At 34.3% G+C, this 17,078-nt stretch overlaps 1 protein-coding gene across 15 annotated transcripts in view; it reads right to left on the reverse strand.

The window, feature by feature from the left end:
• The window catches only part of LOC144579619 (uncharacterized), a 634,762-nt gene that overhangs the window by 311,827 nt on the left and 305,857 nt on the right, over positions 1-17,078 (reverse strand). Inside the window, exon 4 of one of the 15 annotated variants that reach the window (XM_078352289.1) lies at positions 5,178-6,858. The exons of the other annotated variants lie outside the window; for them this stretch is intronic. The gene's annotated coding sequence lies outside the window, so the exon portion shown is untranslated. Of the gene's footprint in view, positions 1-5,177; positions 6,859-17,078 lie in introns of those variants that run through there. 15 annotated transcript variants of the gene reach the window in all.

Genomic DNA, 17,078 nt, shown 5'->3' on the forward strand with positions numbered 1-17,078 from the left:
CAACTTGGAAGAGGGCCAAGCAGGCAGCTTGAGAATCCAAGTGCCAGTGCATATGATCTTGCCAAAACCTTTCAATGCCTTCCTAAATCACTCAGAAAAAAAAAAAATCCAAAATCTAAAAAGTTTAAAATTTTTTACATTGGTCTCAAACATTGTAAATTATTTGCTACTTCCCTAACTTCACCTCATACACTTGTCTTGCATGCTTTTTGTTTTGTTTTCTTTATTGTCCTTCACAATATTGGATCTCCTAGAGTTTCTTAAACTCACTAAACATACACTCAGCTTAGAGCCTTCGCACTTCCTGAGCCAGACTGAAATGCATCTTCCAGAGCCATTTGGGGAACTTTCTCCCTTACTTCCTTCTGTTATCTATTCAAATGCCATTTTATCAGGGATGGCCTTTCTTGACTATGCTCTATAAAATAGTTACTTCTTTCTACTATAGACTTTATATATACTAGATAGTCACCTTTAAAACGTTTATTGCCTATTTCTCTCAAATAAACTTCAAGCTCCAGAAGGTCTTATTTGCTTTATTCCTTACTCTTTCTCCAAGAATAAAGAACAGCATGTATCCGATGCTCAAAACATATCTTTAATAACTGAAATAGGCATAAATAAAATATAGCAAAACAAAGGCAAAACATCAGAGTTTGTGTTCAATTTTGTTTTTCTTCTATTAGTGAAGATGTTATTGTAAAGATAGTACAGCTGGCCTAACAGGTGCCAACACAAATGTTTGAAGCTCACAGATAAAAGGTTTTGGGGTAGAGAGAGAGTGTGTGTGTGTCACAGGGGAACGCGCTATATTTATGCTTCCTTTCCATAGAACCCATGGCTCCGCAGTAGCCCCTAGAAGTTACACAGACATAAATCACGGACCTCATCCAAGGCAACATGTGTGACCTGGGAAGCTTAGCCTCCATTTGGAGTTTCAAGAGGCCAACTGAATTTCCACATGCCAATAAACAGTAAGAGTTCAAAACTAAGGTTGAGATTCTGCTAATTTTAATTACATATGTTAATCCATTTCCCCCTTTCTTTCTTGATTGCTTAATTTTGTTCCACACATATCATTTTTTCTTTCTTCTGAAGAGCACCAGTTTTCCCAGTTCTAGAATATCTCCATTATTTTTTTGTTTTCTCCCAGCATGCCATTTGGTGAGGAAAGAGCCTTACTTTGCCTCACTATTCCTGAAATTAGCTCTATCCAATACCAACAAGTATGCACTACTCTCAAGAAGAAACAAATGGTCTGTCAGAAATTTCAAATAATTTTCAGCAGGGAGCAAGCTTTTCTGTTGATACCAGCTCTGTTCTGCATCTCACATGTCAATCCTCTCTAGATGTGTGTGCTCTGAACTTGGCAGGCAGAACGATGGAGGATGCTTGGAAACGGTTGTTAGAAGCATGTCACTGACTAGCAGTACCTATAGGAGTAATGCTCAGCTCATCTATAGTTTTTCTAACTGCAGGTACCATTAAGATGGTCTCATAAGGCAACTGGAAAGGGAGGAAGAAAAGCCTGTATTTTTAAAAACACTATCATTTTGCAGGGGAACAAGAAATCACATAACAGGGAACATAAAAAAAACAATTATTGTATTGTGGTAGGGAGATGGGGTAAATATTTCTCAATTTTAAACTTCATTATGCTTAATATTAGAAAAATGCTTTAACAAGCACTAAAATTTAAGCACAAAGTAGATCTAGTGCCGTGGATTTATTGACATTAAGTCTAGGGATTATATCTGAATTCTTAAAAACAACCTAATGATACTTATATTAGTTTTTCATACACATGTAGCAAATTGCTATACTTGAAAGTAGGGAAGGATTAGAGTTAGAGGTGTCTACCCACATCATACAAACCAAATGCTAAGGGTAATTCCACCATAGCACAGAAGCCCAAACAGGAAAGAGTAACATTTAGTGGCACACTTTGCAGGTTATCTCATTCACCTCACACCAGTCCTGGGGGATTCTATGAGTCCATGTTAGAGAGTAGCAAGTGGAGCTTTGAAACTGTTGAGTGACTTGTTTAAAACCACAGAGCCAGAGAATCTGATTCAACCTCATTCCTATCTGTGCTTCGGATAGGAGCATGGATAAATGAATAATATTCACTTGACCCTAAAAAGTTAATAAGTTTTGTATTAACAAAGTAGTTTAAATGATTTAGAGCCTCTGGCAGCTGTGTTTTTGTGGAGCTAATATTATTGTACTTGAATTTTGATGAATATTCATAGAGCAGTACCAATATTATTGATAATTATCTATATATGTTTATATATGCATGTGTTCAATAAAAAGTCTCATAACGTACTTCCACTTCATTTACATGTTAGATTGACTGAGAGACATCCACCAATCATTGTGTAATATCTTACTGAGAGCCACAGCATGTTACACACTATAGCCAATATTCCAGGATGCCTGTCCGTATGTATTCTAAGTTAAACGTATAAGTAGCTTTTACCGAATCTTTGGTGTTTGCTCCCAAACTTGCTTATATACCAGCTTTATATGCTACTAAAAATAAATAATTTAATTAACTATTCTATAAATACTAAAATAGAAGAAGGGAAAAATCTTGAGTTGATGAAAATTAAATCTAATGCTTTTAAAAGACTTATAAAGGTTAATCTTTAAATTATTTCTGTGGACATTATTTAACTGTTAGCCAAATAATTGAAAAGATAGAGGGCGGGAATCACAACATTTTAAATGATTCTGAAATCAGATTATTTTGCAACTAACTTTAAGATCTTGTTACACTTTAAAGAACACAAAACCAGAAAATAAAGAAGCATTATATGTGTAATTTACATAAAAAGGTAATTATAATTTCAATTGAAGAATCTATTTGTCATACCATAGCAATCAAGAAATTAATAAATATTTATATACTGAGTCTTTAAAAATTTATAGATAACTGCATTTTTTGTGATTTTCTGTTTCTAATAAACCAGCTCACCTTGACTGCCTCAGTGTATTCGTTTTCTATTAACAGCTTAAAATAACACAAATTTATGTTCTAGTTTTTCTTTGGTCAGAAGTCTGGACATGGTATGGCTGGATTCTCTGCTTAGGGTCTCAGGGAGCTGAAATCAAAGAGTCATGTCGGGCTGCCATCTGGGACTTGGAGTTCTCTTCCAAGCTCACTGGTTATTGGCAGAGTTCATTTCCTCACAGTTGCAGTACTGAGGTCCCCATTTTCCTGCTGGCTGTTAGCTGGGAACCACTCTTAGGTCCTAGCGACTTCCTTGCCACATAAACTCCAAAGGCCATTCACAGCATGCACATTTTCTTTTTTTTCCCCCACCAGCCAGAGAGTGTCTCCCTTAGGTTCTCTTTTTGAATCAGCTAGAGAGAATGTTCTGCTTTTAAAGGATCATGTGATTAGGTACACCTAGGTAATCTCCCTTTCTCTCTTTTTAAACAACTTTATTGAGGTATAATTGATACACAAAGAATTTAAAGTGCATAATTTGATTATTTTGAATATAAACTAAGCCCCGTACCTTGATTACAGTTATGATCATCTCCTTCTTTTAAAGTCAATTCTGTCATGTTGTATAACCTAAACACCAGACCGAAATAAATTATATTCACAGTTCTTGAGAGTATATAGGACATGTACCTCAGGGAATCTCAGACTCTTAGGGGGCATCTTAGAATTCTGCCTGCTGCAATCTTATGAAAGGCTGATGCGTGAGACTCCACTACACCATAGTTCACCTGATATCAGCAAAGATAACTGGAATCAACCAGCTTCCTGAAATCTCTGGGTTTTGCTCTCATCCGTTTTTCTGGCACTCTTCTGTCCCTTCTAAAGCAATTTAAATATTTACAGGATTATAACAGGCTCCTGCTAATATCCACAATGAGAGGTTGCTGTATTAAAATAAAAAGAAATTATGATTTTTATTAACAACAACAGTTTGACAAGAATTCTCAGCTGATTTCAGTCAGACAGCCTCCTACTCTCTGACACCCACATCACGTTTCTTTAAAAGAAGACTTAGTTAAAAAAAGAAAATGCACTTATTTGGGTTATTATAATTGGGGTTGGTGAGGGTAGATAAAATAGTGATTCCTAAAATAATCATTTGTTCTCTTCAAAAAGAAAATACTTCACAATAAAACATTCAAATAATAACAAACTAGAATAATGGCAAAAATTACCTGATGCAATATCAGAAAATTGAAGACAGGGCTCTGTTCAACTGTGTTGATATAAAGGACACTGAAGAATCTAAATCTAAGGTAATAAAAGAAGACATTTCGGATGACCATGGTGTTTTCGGGTATAGACACCATAGTATTTTCTAGCTATTCTAATCCATGCTTTCCATTTTGACAGGCATCAAACAGCCTCCCATTTTTATGAACGTTAGTACTAGGTAGATATGCCTTTGGTCATCATGTACACTCTCCTTACTGTCTTTTGTCTTGGAATAATAAAGGGAGCCTGATGAATACGACTAAGAAAAGAGTAATAAAATTCATTTTCGGTCCATAAGTATATGTTCCCTTGACCTTCTCCATGCCACTGAAGCAAATCCTTCTATTGTTGAAAGGTAAATAAACTGGGGAAAATGGTTTGGAGAAAATGTAAACATCAAATAAAAGTTCTGTCTAGATACTAGGGTACTTTCCTACCCTATTATCATATGCACTTATAAAAAGAAAACCTAATAAAATGTTTAGAAGATCCCAGGAGTCAAGCAAAGTGGATATGAACCACTCAGTGGTCAAGAGTTACCATATTCTCATTCTGTCTGCTAATCCCCCACTCAAAAGTCAGTAGGTTCTTCTTTAATTTACCCCGTCTTACTCCCTAAATAGCCATTCTCTCATTCAAAACACAAACGTGATTATTTACTGTGATTTAATGAGCCTTCAAATCACATGTTTTTAAAATACTTTAATAGAGCTGCCTGAAATATTATTAGCCAAACTGTATTTCGAAGAGCCCAGATTTCAATAAATGTTTGCAAATCTCAAAATTTAAGAATACTGTGAAGTTTCAATCTATAGATATGAAAAAATTTCCTTCTTTCAATATTCAATCTCTTATTTTCATTTAACACTTGTTATTTAAAAATAGAAGTAAATTATGAATTTCAAGCAGGACTACTAATTCTACTATACAGGAATAAACTGGACTCGAAATTCTGCATCAGATTTTATGATTTAACTGAAAAATACTTTGCAGTGAACTTATCTGGACACATCATAGAAATATGAAGAAACATCTAAAATCTCTTAGCCACCAGAGATTAATTATACCTTGAGAATACTTTGAGTCATGAGCAGAACAAACAAGACATACAGCTAAATTTATCTGAATTAGACCTTGAAAGAATAGGCTCCTATTTTTCTCATCTCTTTTGACTATACCCCTTTTTATAGTATTTATGTCAACATTTCACACTGTATATCTTAGTCTATTACCATGCGTTTGACAAAAATTCTTGAGTCAGGAATTCTCGTACACTTCTGTGGGAATGTAAAATGGTACAATCAATTTGGATAACATATTAGCAGTTTTCTAAAAAGTTAAACATATATTTACCCTGTGAGTCATCAAATCCACTTCTAGGAATACATCCAAAAGAAAAAATGCCTATGTCCACAGAAAGCTTGCAAAAGAATGCTCCTAACAGATTTATTCACAGTAGCAAAAAAGTAGAAATAATATTGTACCAGTCAAGAGAAAAAGTAATTAATAAACAAACTGAAATATACAATGAAATACTACTGAAAAGTAGGATTAAACTGGTGAAACATGCAACAACATGACAATCTTAAAAACAGTATATTGATCAAGAAAAGCTAGACACAAAATGGCATATATGTATGATTTTGTTTATATGAAAAAGGCAAAAATAATCTACAATGGCAGAACACAGATTCACAGATGCATCAGAACTCATAAAGATTGGGAAGGGACATGAGGGAAATTTTTCAGGGATATAATGTTTTGCATCTTGATGGGGGGTGTGGATCACCTAGGTGTTTGCATCTGTCAAAGCTAGACAAGCTGTAATCTTGAGATCAGTGCACTACAATGTTTATAAATAAAACTTTGATTAAAAGTATTTTATAATAAGTCTGAAAAAACCCAGAGTTAAACCAAGTAGATTTTCTATGATAGTACAAATGGTACTATATTTGGCCTTAAATAGCACTATGGAGTAATAGTACTAATAAACTACATTATACTAATAGATACTGTTAATTTCCAAAAAAGCTGTAGTAAGTAAACTTTTTGGAACAGAAGCAGCTTTACAGATTAAGCTTCCTTAGAACACAACACAGGGGTAAGACCCATAATGCTTACAAAAAAGCACATAGGAAAATCACCTGTGTATGTGCATGTAAGATAATAGCAGAAAGACAGAAGTAAGATCAAACTAAGAAGACGTCTATTTCCATGGTATAACGACACATATCATATCTTTGGTACCACCTGTTTATAAGGTCAGAGAAAAAATGAAAATTGTTACCAATCTTGCTGAGATTAGAGGAGACAGCTGGAAAGAATAACAACGGGAGATACATAGGACAGAAAAAGCACAGGCAATTGAGACTTTGATTTAAAGAAGCAAGTCAGTTGTATGGGAAGAGTCAGGAGTTTTATTTTTGGCTCTGTTTCAGACGTAGTCAGGGGCCCCTGGGCAATTCACACACACAATTTATGACACTCTGGTTGGCCTGGTATATCTGACCCGAGAGTTTGTAATTATCTGTGACTGGTGGCAGCTGTCGCTGGAGTACAGTAAGCAAGGTGATCCCTCTGTGCTCCATGCTTCGGGAGACACCAAAGCTACAGCAGAAAACACACTACTGAAGGAAATGAAATATTATTAGCCAGGATCAACGATAAACAGGTCACCTTGTGAATAATATTCATAGTAATTATGAACATTAATCCTCACGGTAATACTGCCCAGGTGTTTTAAAACTTTCAGAGAACCACAAAGTACTCTTTCAGAGCTGAAGGCAGGGAGGAGGGCAGGAGTGACTCAGGTAGAGACTCTCATGCTAAGAGATAATTTACTGTATCCACATAACCAGCAATACCAACACTAATGGATGAGGAGGTCTTTGAACCTTTTACCTCAAGCCTTTGTGCCAGATATTTACATTTTGCAGATAATGTTCTCTTTCAAGAAAATGTTTATTATTCACTGTAAACAAATATTATACATATAAACAAAGCCAGTAATGATTTATCTTATGTTCTCCTACTTGAAACAAAATTCATTTTTTAAATAATGTCTTCTACAATAAAGTGTGGACATATCTAGGGCTCTATTGGTCTTGATAGTAATGGTTCTGATCTCATGTCCAGTAACCACCAGAATAGAACCTCACAACTATGCCATACAAACAAATTGTGAATAAAAAAAAGATGAAGAAAGAATAAATAAATGCATGGAAAAAGAAATAGCTGGATAAATGGATAACACAGTTCAACATTATATGTCAACTGACTAGAATAATATTATAAAATGAACCTAAAGATGAATATTGGGGCTTCTGGCTTTCCTAAGATGAAATTGCCCCATTTCTTGCAAGTCTTCTCTGAGACAACTGAAAATTCTGGGCATAAATACTGTAAGAAAACACAGAAAGTCTGAACGGCTGAAAAAGAAGGTAGACTAGCTAGGAACCTCCATAACTGAAGAACAGCATAGAAATGAGTTCCTTGGGTTTTCTTTTTCCTTTCATATATCTTAGATGGAGCATTGGAGAAAACTGGAACCCAGAACTACTAACAGACAAAGACAATTTTAAAAGCCCAAAATACAAGCCTACACAGGCCTACCTCATGTTTTTGCGCTTCCCATTATTGTGCTGCACAGAAATTGCAGTTTTTACAAATTGAAGATTTGTGGCAACAATGCATTGAGCAAGTCTGTCAACAGCAAACTCCCAACAGCATGTGCTCACATTGTGTCTCTGGGTCACATTTTGGTGATTCTCACAATATTTCCAGCTTGTTCATTATTATTATATCTGGTATTAATATTATGATCTATAATCAGTGGTCTTTGCTGTTACTATTGTAACTGTTTTGGGGTGCCATGAACTGTGCCCACAGTTGACTTCATATATTTTATGTGAACTCAGATTGCTCCACTGACTAGCATTCACCCATCTGTTTCCCGATCCTATGCCTCTCTATTCCCTGACATGCAACAATATTGAAATTAGACTAGTTAATAACCCTATAATGGGCTAAAAGTGATTAAGTGAATGAAAAAGTTACATACCTCTCACATTAAATCAAAACCTAGAAATATTAAGCTTAATGAGGAAGGCATGTTGCAAGCTGAGACAGGCCATAAATCTAGGCCTATTGTGCTAGTTAGTCAAATTGTAAATGCAAAAAAAAAAAGTCCTTGAAGAAAATTAAAAATGCTACTCCAGTGAACACAACAAAGGGAATGACAACGAAGGGAAATAGTTGTATTGCTGATGCTGACAAACTGAGTGGTCTGAATAGAAGGTCGAACCCAGCCATAACATTACCTTAAGCCAAAGACTGATACAGACCAAGGCCTTAACTTTTTTTTAATTCTATGAAGGCAGAGAAAAGTAAGGAAGCATATTTAATAAGGCTATAGCAGCCATAGGTAGTTATTTCTATAATGTATTTGAGCAAAGCAAGTTGAAAACCTGGATAGGATCCATGATTCAGGATTCAGGACATTCATGTTTCATGGAAGGTCAAAATATTAACATCAATAGGAGTTTGGAAGAAGTTTATTCAAACCCTCAAAAATGACTTGAAGGGGTTGAAGGCTTCTGGGAAAGAAGTGCAGATATAATGCAACTAGCAAGATAACTAGAATTAGAAGCAGACCCCGAAGATATAACTGAATTGCTGCAATCTCATAATAAAACTGGAACAGAGGAGGAATTGCTTCTTATGGATGAGCAAAGAAAGTGCTTTTTAAAGAAGAATCTATTCTTGGTGAAAATGCTGTGAACATTGTCAAAATGACAACCAAGGATTTAGAATATTACACAAATTCAGTTGATAAAGCAGCAGCAGGGTTTGAAGATCTACTATGAATAAAATGCTACCAACATCATTTACTCCAGAAAAATCTTTCATGAAAGAATCAATTAAGGTAGCAAATTTTATGTTGTTTCATTTTAAGAAATTGCCATAGCCATCTCAATCTTCAGAAACTGCCACCCTGATCAGTCAACAGTCATCAACATTGAGGCAACATCTTCTGCCAGCAAAAAGATTATGACTCAGTGTGTGAACAGATAATCATTAGCATTTTTTATCAATAAAGTGTTTTTCAATTGAAATATGTATTTTTAGACACAATGTGACTGCACATGTAATAGGCTATAGTATAGCACAAATATAACTTTTATATGTAGTGGATGATCAAAAAGTTTGTGTGATGTGTTTTCTTGGGATAGTTAGATAGTTAGATAGTTAGTTTGGAAGAAAATCGCACAGTATCTTTGAAGTATGCCTATACCCTCTAAAAAAAGGACCAGAAAAAGTTTGTGTAGAAGTATAAAAGACATTTTTAGTAATACCAACCCTAACCCAGACAAACATAAAAGGAAACAAAGCCTTTTTTCTGCAGAATCACTGGGGTTGCTAAAGAGTTAAATTTGTCTTTCTGTCCAATGATAGAAAGTAGGTCAAGTCAGTCTTCCACTTCCCTTTGCCTGATATACTTCAATAAGACCAAATAGAAAGTATAATTTTTATGCGCATAAAGAAACAATGAGGTGAAATGACATGGTACAAATCTGATGTTAATTGGCATTCTGATTTCTTCACTGTGATAGTGATACTATCAATGGGACCTAGTGTGGTTAACTGAGCTTTTGCCTTTACTCCACACCTACATAATGTGACTCCCTGGCAGAAAAAAAGGATACTAAAAAATATCTAGGGTCTAACAACATACTTTCTACAATACCAAGGAAAGAATTTCAAAATCTATCCTTTCTAAAAACAAGAAAAATCTGAACTTACATGACAAAAGGCAATAAACAGATACCAGCACCAAGATGACACAGATAATGAATATATCTGAAAAAAAGATGTTACCACTGATATTTTCAGTAAGCAATCTCAGAAACACTTGAAACAAATAGAAATATATAAAGTCTCAGCAAATAAGAAAATACAAAGCAGCAGCAAATGAAACTTTTAGAGTGAAATATAAATTAATCAAATAAAGTGCTTGATGATGTGTTTTACAGCAGAATGGAGGGCACCAAAATAAATTTATAAACTCAAATATAGAATAGTAGACATTACCCAAACTAAACAATGGAGAGACAAAGAGAGAGAGAGAGAGAGAGAGAGAGAGAGAGACAAAGAAAGAGAGAGAGAGAGAAAGAAAGAGAGAGAGAAAGGGAAAGAAAGAAAGAAAAGAAAGAAAGAAAGAAAGAAAGAAAGAAAGAAAGAAAGAAAGAAAGAAAGAAAGAAAGAAAGAAAGAAAGGTAAGGAGGGAGGGAGGGGGGAGGGAAGGAAAGAAAGAGAAAGAAAGAACAGGGCCTTTAAAATCTGAAGACCTAAAACAAAAGATCTAATAAGTATTCAAAAAAACCTATAACTGATGAATTCAAACTTTGGCAAAAAGACATAAACTTACAAATCCAAAAAGCTGAGAAAAATTCCAAACAGAATAAACCCAAAGAAATTGATGCCAACACTCAACATAGTGAAACTTTTGAAAATTAAAAACAAAAATATCTTAAAAGCAGCCAGAAAGAAATGGTTCATTATCTATAGAGGGATAACACTGTGAATGAAAGCAAATTTGTCATCAGAAACTATGGAGGTCCCAAAAAAATGGCATATTTTTCACTGCTGACCAAAAAAAAAAATGAACAACATAAAACCCAGTCAACTTGGAAATGTATATTCAGCAAAAATATCTTCAGAAACAAAAGTTAAATTAAGACATTCTCAGATGAAGAAAATCTAAGAGAATTTGACATCAACATGCCTTCCTGAAATAATGTCTGAAGAAAGTTTTATCAAAGATAAAATAATAAAGAAAGGAAACTTGGAACATCAAGAATGAAGAGATAAAGACCGAAAAAGTAGAAATATGGGTAAATACAGTATACTTTCTTTCTCATCTTGAGTCTTCTAAATTATGTCAGGTGGGTGAAACAAAAATCATACCATTGTCTGATATGATTTCTAATGTATATAGACAAAATATTAAAGATATTTATAATATAAAAGGGAGAGGGTAAATGAATAAAAAAAGTATTTAAGACTTTTTTGGGGGGACTAGGGTAGGGACAGCGGGGGATAGGGAGCTGGGGAGGGATAACATGGGGAGAAATGCCAGATATAGGTGACGGGGATGGAGGCAGCAAACCACATTGCCATGTGTGTACCTATGCAACAATCCTGCATGTTCTGCACATGTACCCCAGAAACTAAAGTGCAATAAAATATATTTTTTAACGATTTTTATGCTTTTTATCATTGGCTACTTTGAAAATTAAAATTTAAGCCATGTCAAAACATTACACTTTATGTATCAGAAGAGCACAATTAAAAAGGGTGACAATACCAAAAGTTGGTGAGAATGCAGAGAAAATGGATCTCACATACATTTTTGGGGTGAATATAAATGACATACCTATTCTGGGAGATAGTTTGATGGATTTTTAAAGACTATAATATAATATGACTCAGAAATTACACTCCTGGAAATATATCCCAGAGAAATAAAATATTACATTACACAAAACATTTACACAGAATTGTAGGCTCTAACAATCTGATCACAATGACTAAACAGTCATAATACACCCTTCTTCAGGCTGGAGATTAGGGGTCACTGCTTCATAAAGCATCACTCTCTAGAAGGGCCTGGACTGGGAAATTCTAGGCAGAGTGAAGAGCTGGGGTGAGGTATTGGAAGACAAGAGAAATTAGTTAAAGGTCTACATACTGAACTCGGAGGTCAGACAGCCACTCAGCTCAGCCAAAAGCCTACACTATAGCTCCAGCCAGACAGTAACACTCAACTGGGTATCCCTAAGAAGCTTTATGTCCTGCCTGTCCAGAGGAGCAACTCTGCTTAATCCTAGAGCTCAATCTGCAGCACTGGCCATCTCAAATAGTGGAAATGTCTAGCCAAATACTATCTCCTGTAACCAGACTCGGCAGAACCCACTGAAGTATCCAGCCAGCAGCTATGCCTGATAAAAGAACCCAGCCAGTGGTCTTATCAGTCAGTTGAGTTCAGCCAATAGCATCATTCAACATCAGAGCAAAACCAGAGGCCCAGTCAACTAGAGAACTCACAACAAGTTCTGCCTGCCTAGGGTTATCAGTTGGCCCTTCTAAAACAACAGGGTAGACAAAGTAGAGAAGTTTCATCCCTGCCAAAGAAAACCTGTAAAGGCTAGAGTAGATGGCTCTTCCTTAAAATACAGAGAAAACAATGCAAGAATATAAGAATCTCAAAAAATCAGGGAATCATGAAACCTTCAAAGTACACTAATAAAGCTCCAGTAATGGATACCAAATAAATGAGATGTATAAAATTACTGGCAAAGAATTCAGAACAAGATTCATTAAGAAGTTCAGTAAACTACAATAATATACAAATATAAAATGTAATACAATTAGCATGAAAACATGAGATCTACAAAGAAAAGGAATAATAGCAAAGAGCTTGCTAGAAATCCTAGAAGTAAAAAATATAAGAATTGAATTGAAAAATTCAAAGAAAAGCTTCAACAGTACACTCAATGAAGCAAAATAAAGAATCAATGAGTGAAAGAGAATTTAAGATTGAGTGAGAGAAGCAAAAAGACAAAAGAATAAAAAAGAAAAAAAGAAAGCCTATGGAAATTATGGGATGCTATCAAGAGAACAAACCATCATATCATAAGAATTGCAGAAGGAAGAGAAAGAAAGAGAAAAAAGATAAAAAATCATAGTTAAATAAATAATGGCTGGAAATTTCCCTAATCTGGGAAATGGCCAACACCCAGTACAGAAAGCATAGAGGTCTCAAATCAAATTTAATCCAGGGAGGCGTATAGCAAGACATACCAAAAATCAAAGACAAACAAAAACGTTGAAAAAAGTATTGAAGTGTTTAGGAAAATATTAATAAAATTGGACAGCATGATGAGCAAATAAAGAATGTAGTAGCTATTGATTTTAGAAATTTAACTAATGCAAAAAATGTCTGGTTGTAATCTAGTACTTATTATGAATATAATTTGCATAGCCAGAATAACATAATATCTGATCATCAACTTAACCAAATATTCTAATATTACTGAGCTGGGGGTCAAGGGAGGATAAGAAGATGGGACAGTAGTATAGCAGAGAGCAATTGACTTCTGTATTGGTGGAATTCAAGATAAGATGTTTGATATTAATAACACACTGACTAGTTATGTAGGAAAATACCAAAATACCAGGAGGACTGTGAATATTGAAGTGCTTTTGAAATCAACAGGCGTATTCCTATCTCATGGCCTTTGCATTTGTTGCCTAGAAATCTCTGATTCTAGACAGCCATTGAAGTAACTCCTGCACTTCCCTCAGGTGACAAAAGTCACCCTTCGATTAAGCTTGTCCTATAAAATCTATTTAATATTTCACCCCCCCAATATATCATATTTCCTTTCCTGCTGAATTTCAGCAGTGTCTGAAATATAATGGCCCTTCATCAGCTATTGGGTAAATAAATAATATATGTTAAATGTTATCTCTGAGAAGCAAAATGAGAGCTGTGAAGTGGCAGAACAGAGGCTTGTTGTTTTTGTCATTATAAGCCTTATTATTCTATAACATTTTTTTAAGTGAGCATTCACTCACTCAGATTGAAAATTACATTAAAAAAAAGATAAACTAGGTCAAATATTTAAAAATTGTTCTAATATGATATTGAGTCTGAAAAACATGTGGGTAATCCCTTGGAGATTTCTGGAGGCATGAGAATTTAACCTATTTGATGCCCGAAATGGAGAAATAAGTACTAAATAATGAGGAAGTGGGGTAGATTAACTATTAGGCCAGGTGCTTAAGACAATATTGAATGGTTCACAGAAGAGTTACCGGCTAAAGTAATTAAAGACAGGATCTAAAGAGATAAACAAGTGAAGATAATGTTGAGATTATCTTTTAGTTCTTTAGAAATCAGTCTGGGAAAGAAAAATGTTTTAATTTTTTTTCTTGTAGCATAAGCAAAATATTTTACTGTAAAACATTTAGAAAACAAGAATTGGCAAAAAGATGAAACGTAAAATATCTTTAATCCTGCTGATTAGAACCATATACCTGCAGACATTCAGTTTTATCTTAATAGTTATGTTTATGTTTGTATGTTTATGTATGCTTGCATGTGTGTATACACCCTCTCTTATTTTCAAATTAGAACTTGTGATACAAACAATTTCAAAGAACAAGATTAGAACACCTTCCTTCTTTCTCCTGGATAACTGACCAACATTTGTACTCTGATGACTTCCTAGCCACTATTGACTCAGGACAAATTGGGGCTATTGACCTTGAGGTTTAAGTTTCCATGTCACCTGTTACTAATTTCCTGAGACAGCTTGTCCCCAGACAATGTTTCTTTTGGTTATGTTTTGAATAAACCCAATTTCACAGTAACCCACTAAGAACTTACTAATCTGAGAATGTTGAAAGCTGATCCTTTAAAAACTATACCATGTTCCTTGAGATGCCTGTTAAACTTTGATCTTCATGTAGAAATTTCACAGTAGGTATATATAAATCACCCTATCAAGAAAATTTCCCTCTGTTGCTGATAAAAATAAACATTTCAGATAAGAACAATTTGTTAAGGTAATTATATGAAATCTAAACACATAAGGTGCATACCAAACCACAGATTTCCAAAACATAAATCTACTTTTTCCAATTATCATGTTCCATTTTTATAAATATAAATTTCCTTTCTGTGTTTTGTCCCCTTCATTCTCTCTTATAGATCTTGCACCAAGTATGTGACCTAGTCATGAAATAGCAGAAGGGTCACTTATTCCAAGCCTATGCATAAATAGAAGAAACAAAAACAAATGACATTGGCCTTAAATTTACCATTTTTCTAATTTCTCCCATCACAGGCATATGTAATAATACCTAACTGAAGCCAGGACAAAGGAAAATTTCCTGTGACATAACTGACATTGAAATTCTAAAGTGAATTCATATCAGTCTTAGAATGCCATTAGACAATTACTGCATATGAATTGTTCATATTATAAGCGCCTATATATATACACACACCTAAATACACACACACACACACACACACACACATCTCTAGCACAGTAATTGACAATATATAATAATATGAAAATATATAGACCTTTGAGTGCTAATTCACTTATTTACTTAGTTTAATTTGTTTAATCAGCTACTTTAGCAACGCAGATCTAATTCCTCAAAGGACTACAGCCTAAAATTCACTTAAGTGTTAAACTCGTTGTATCCTAACACATGTTCAATGCCAGCATTTTTATTGTCCAGGTTAACTTTTGGCATTTATCTGGTACAGTGACAAGTTTTAGGGTGGAGGGAGTATTTTCTAATTGGGTAAAAATACATACATTTGAATTGGACTGGATATGTAATCTTAATAACGAGGAGAAGAGGACAAGTACTTTTCTGCTTTCTGAGGATGTCATAGTATACCTTATAGTGAAATGTATATTTCACTTTTAATTTTTAAATGGTGGATAAAATGGTCTCGTCCTTTTTTAGCTTGTAAAGCATGTAATAAAAGAGAACAAGAAACAGAAAGAAAACTCCCATCTTCAGAGAAATAGAAAATATTCATAATTCAAATTAAAATGTGTGAGAAACTATTTCAAATATAGTGAAGGTACAATGGGTATAAAAAAGATAACCAGGCTGGAAGAAGCTACAAATCTCATCAGAGCCTAGCTGCCCACAGGAAGAAAAAACAGAATTTCGTATCAGAAATAATAAAAAAGTAGTGTGGAAACTGATGTTGGAGTCTTCTTTGCTGTTTCCATGGAAAACCCTCTGTTAGGGAAAGAGATTCTGAATCACAAGGATTCCAGTAGCTGCAAAGCCTGCTGGCTGAAGAAACCAGAGAAACAGTTCACCAAATGCATACGGCCCTACAGTTCTGTGTCCACAGGGATTTCTATGTGAATTGGGAAGAATATCTGCTTTGAGAACTTGCACTACTTACTTTTCCAATAGATATTCTGTAATTAAGTCATCTTGTTTTATTCAGAGATGAGAAATAATAGAAAATAAACTTAAAATGATTTTAAAAACATAAGAGAAAGAACAGGATAAATGAATCGGAGATGGAGAAAAACATGATCAGAAAACAGCATGCTTCTTTAAATTCAAGAAACTTAACAAATCAAGAAAAGTTGTCACAGTGAAGACAATAACTGAAGGTAGCAATAGTGAGACAGGGGGACACAAATACGAGCTAACAATCCTCAGTTAAAAAAAAAGAGAAAGAAAAGAAAAATCATGACAAAATAAAGGAAATATTTACAAAGACATGGATAAAAAACACACAACAAAGAATAATAAAGTAAAAGTGTAAAGGTGTGTAGAGACAATATGAAATAGGGAAAACAGTCAAAGGTGATACCACTCCCAATAAAAAAAATTATTAATCCCAGAGATAATATATTTAAATAATATATAAATTTAAAATGTTTCTAAAAGTAAAAAGTTGAATTTACAAATTGAAAGAGCATACTTGATGCCAGAAAAAAAATTATGTAGAATCATAAGTACCAAAAAATATACTAGTAAAATTACTGGACTTAAAAAAAAAAGAGTTAAAAAAAAAAGTAGATTGTCCTTAGACACACTGTCAGCAACATCATTCAACACCACGATACAGTGGGGCAATACCCAAAGCTTTCAAGATGGAAAAAACATTGAGATACTATATCCAACAAATTGTTCTCAAGCCAACAGTGTTCCTGGGCCAAATACAGTGTCTAGAAAATAGTAAATGAATTAATACATGAATGAAATTTTTGATATCCTGTGTTAATTA

Source organism: Callithrix jacchus, chromosome 15, assembly GCF_049354715.1.
Source record: "Callithrix jacchus isolate 240 chromosome 15, calJac240_pri, whole genome shotgun sequence".
In the NCBI taxonomy this organism is placed as follows: Eukaryota; Metazoa; Chordata; class Mammalia; order Primates; family Cebidae; genus Callithrix; species Callithrix jacchus.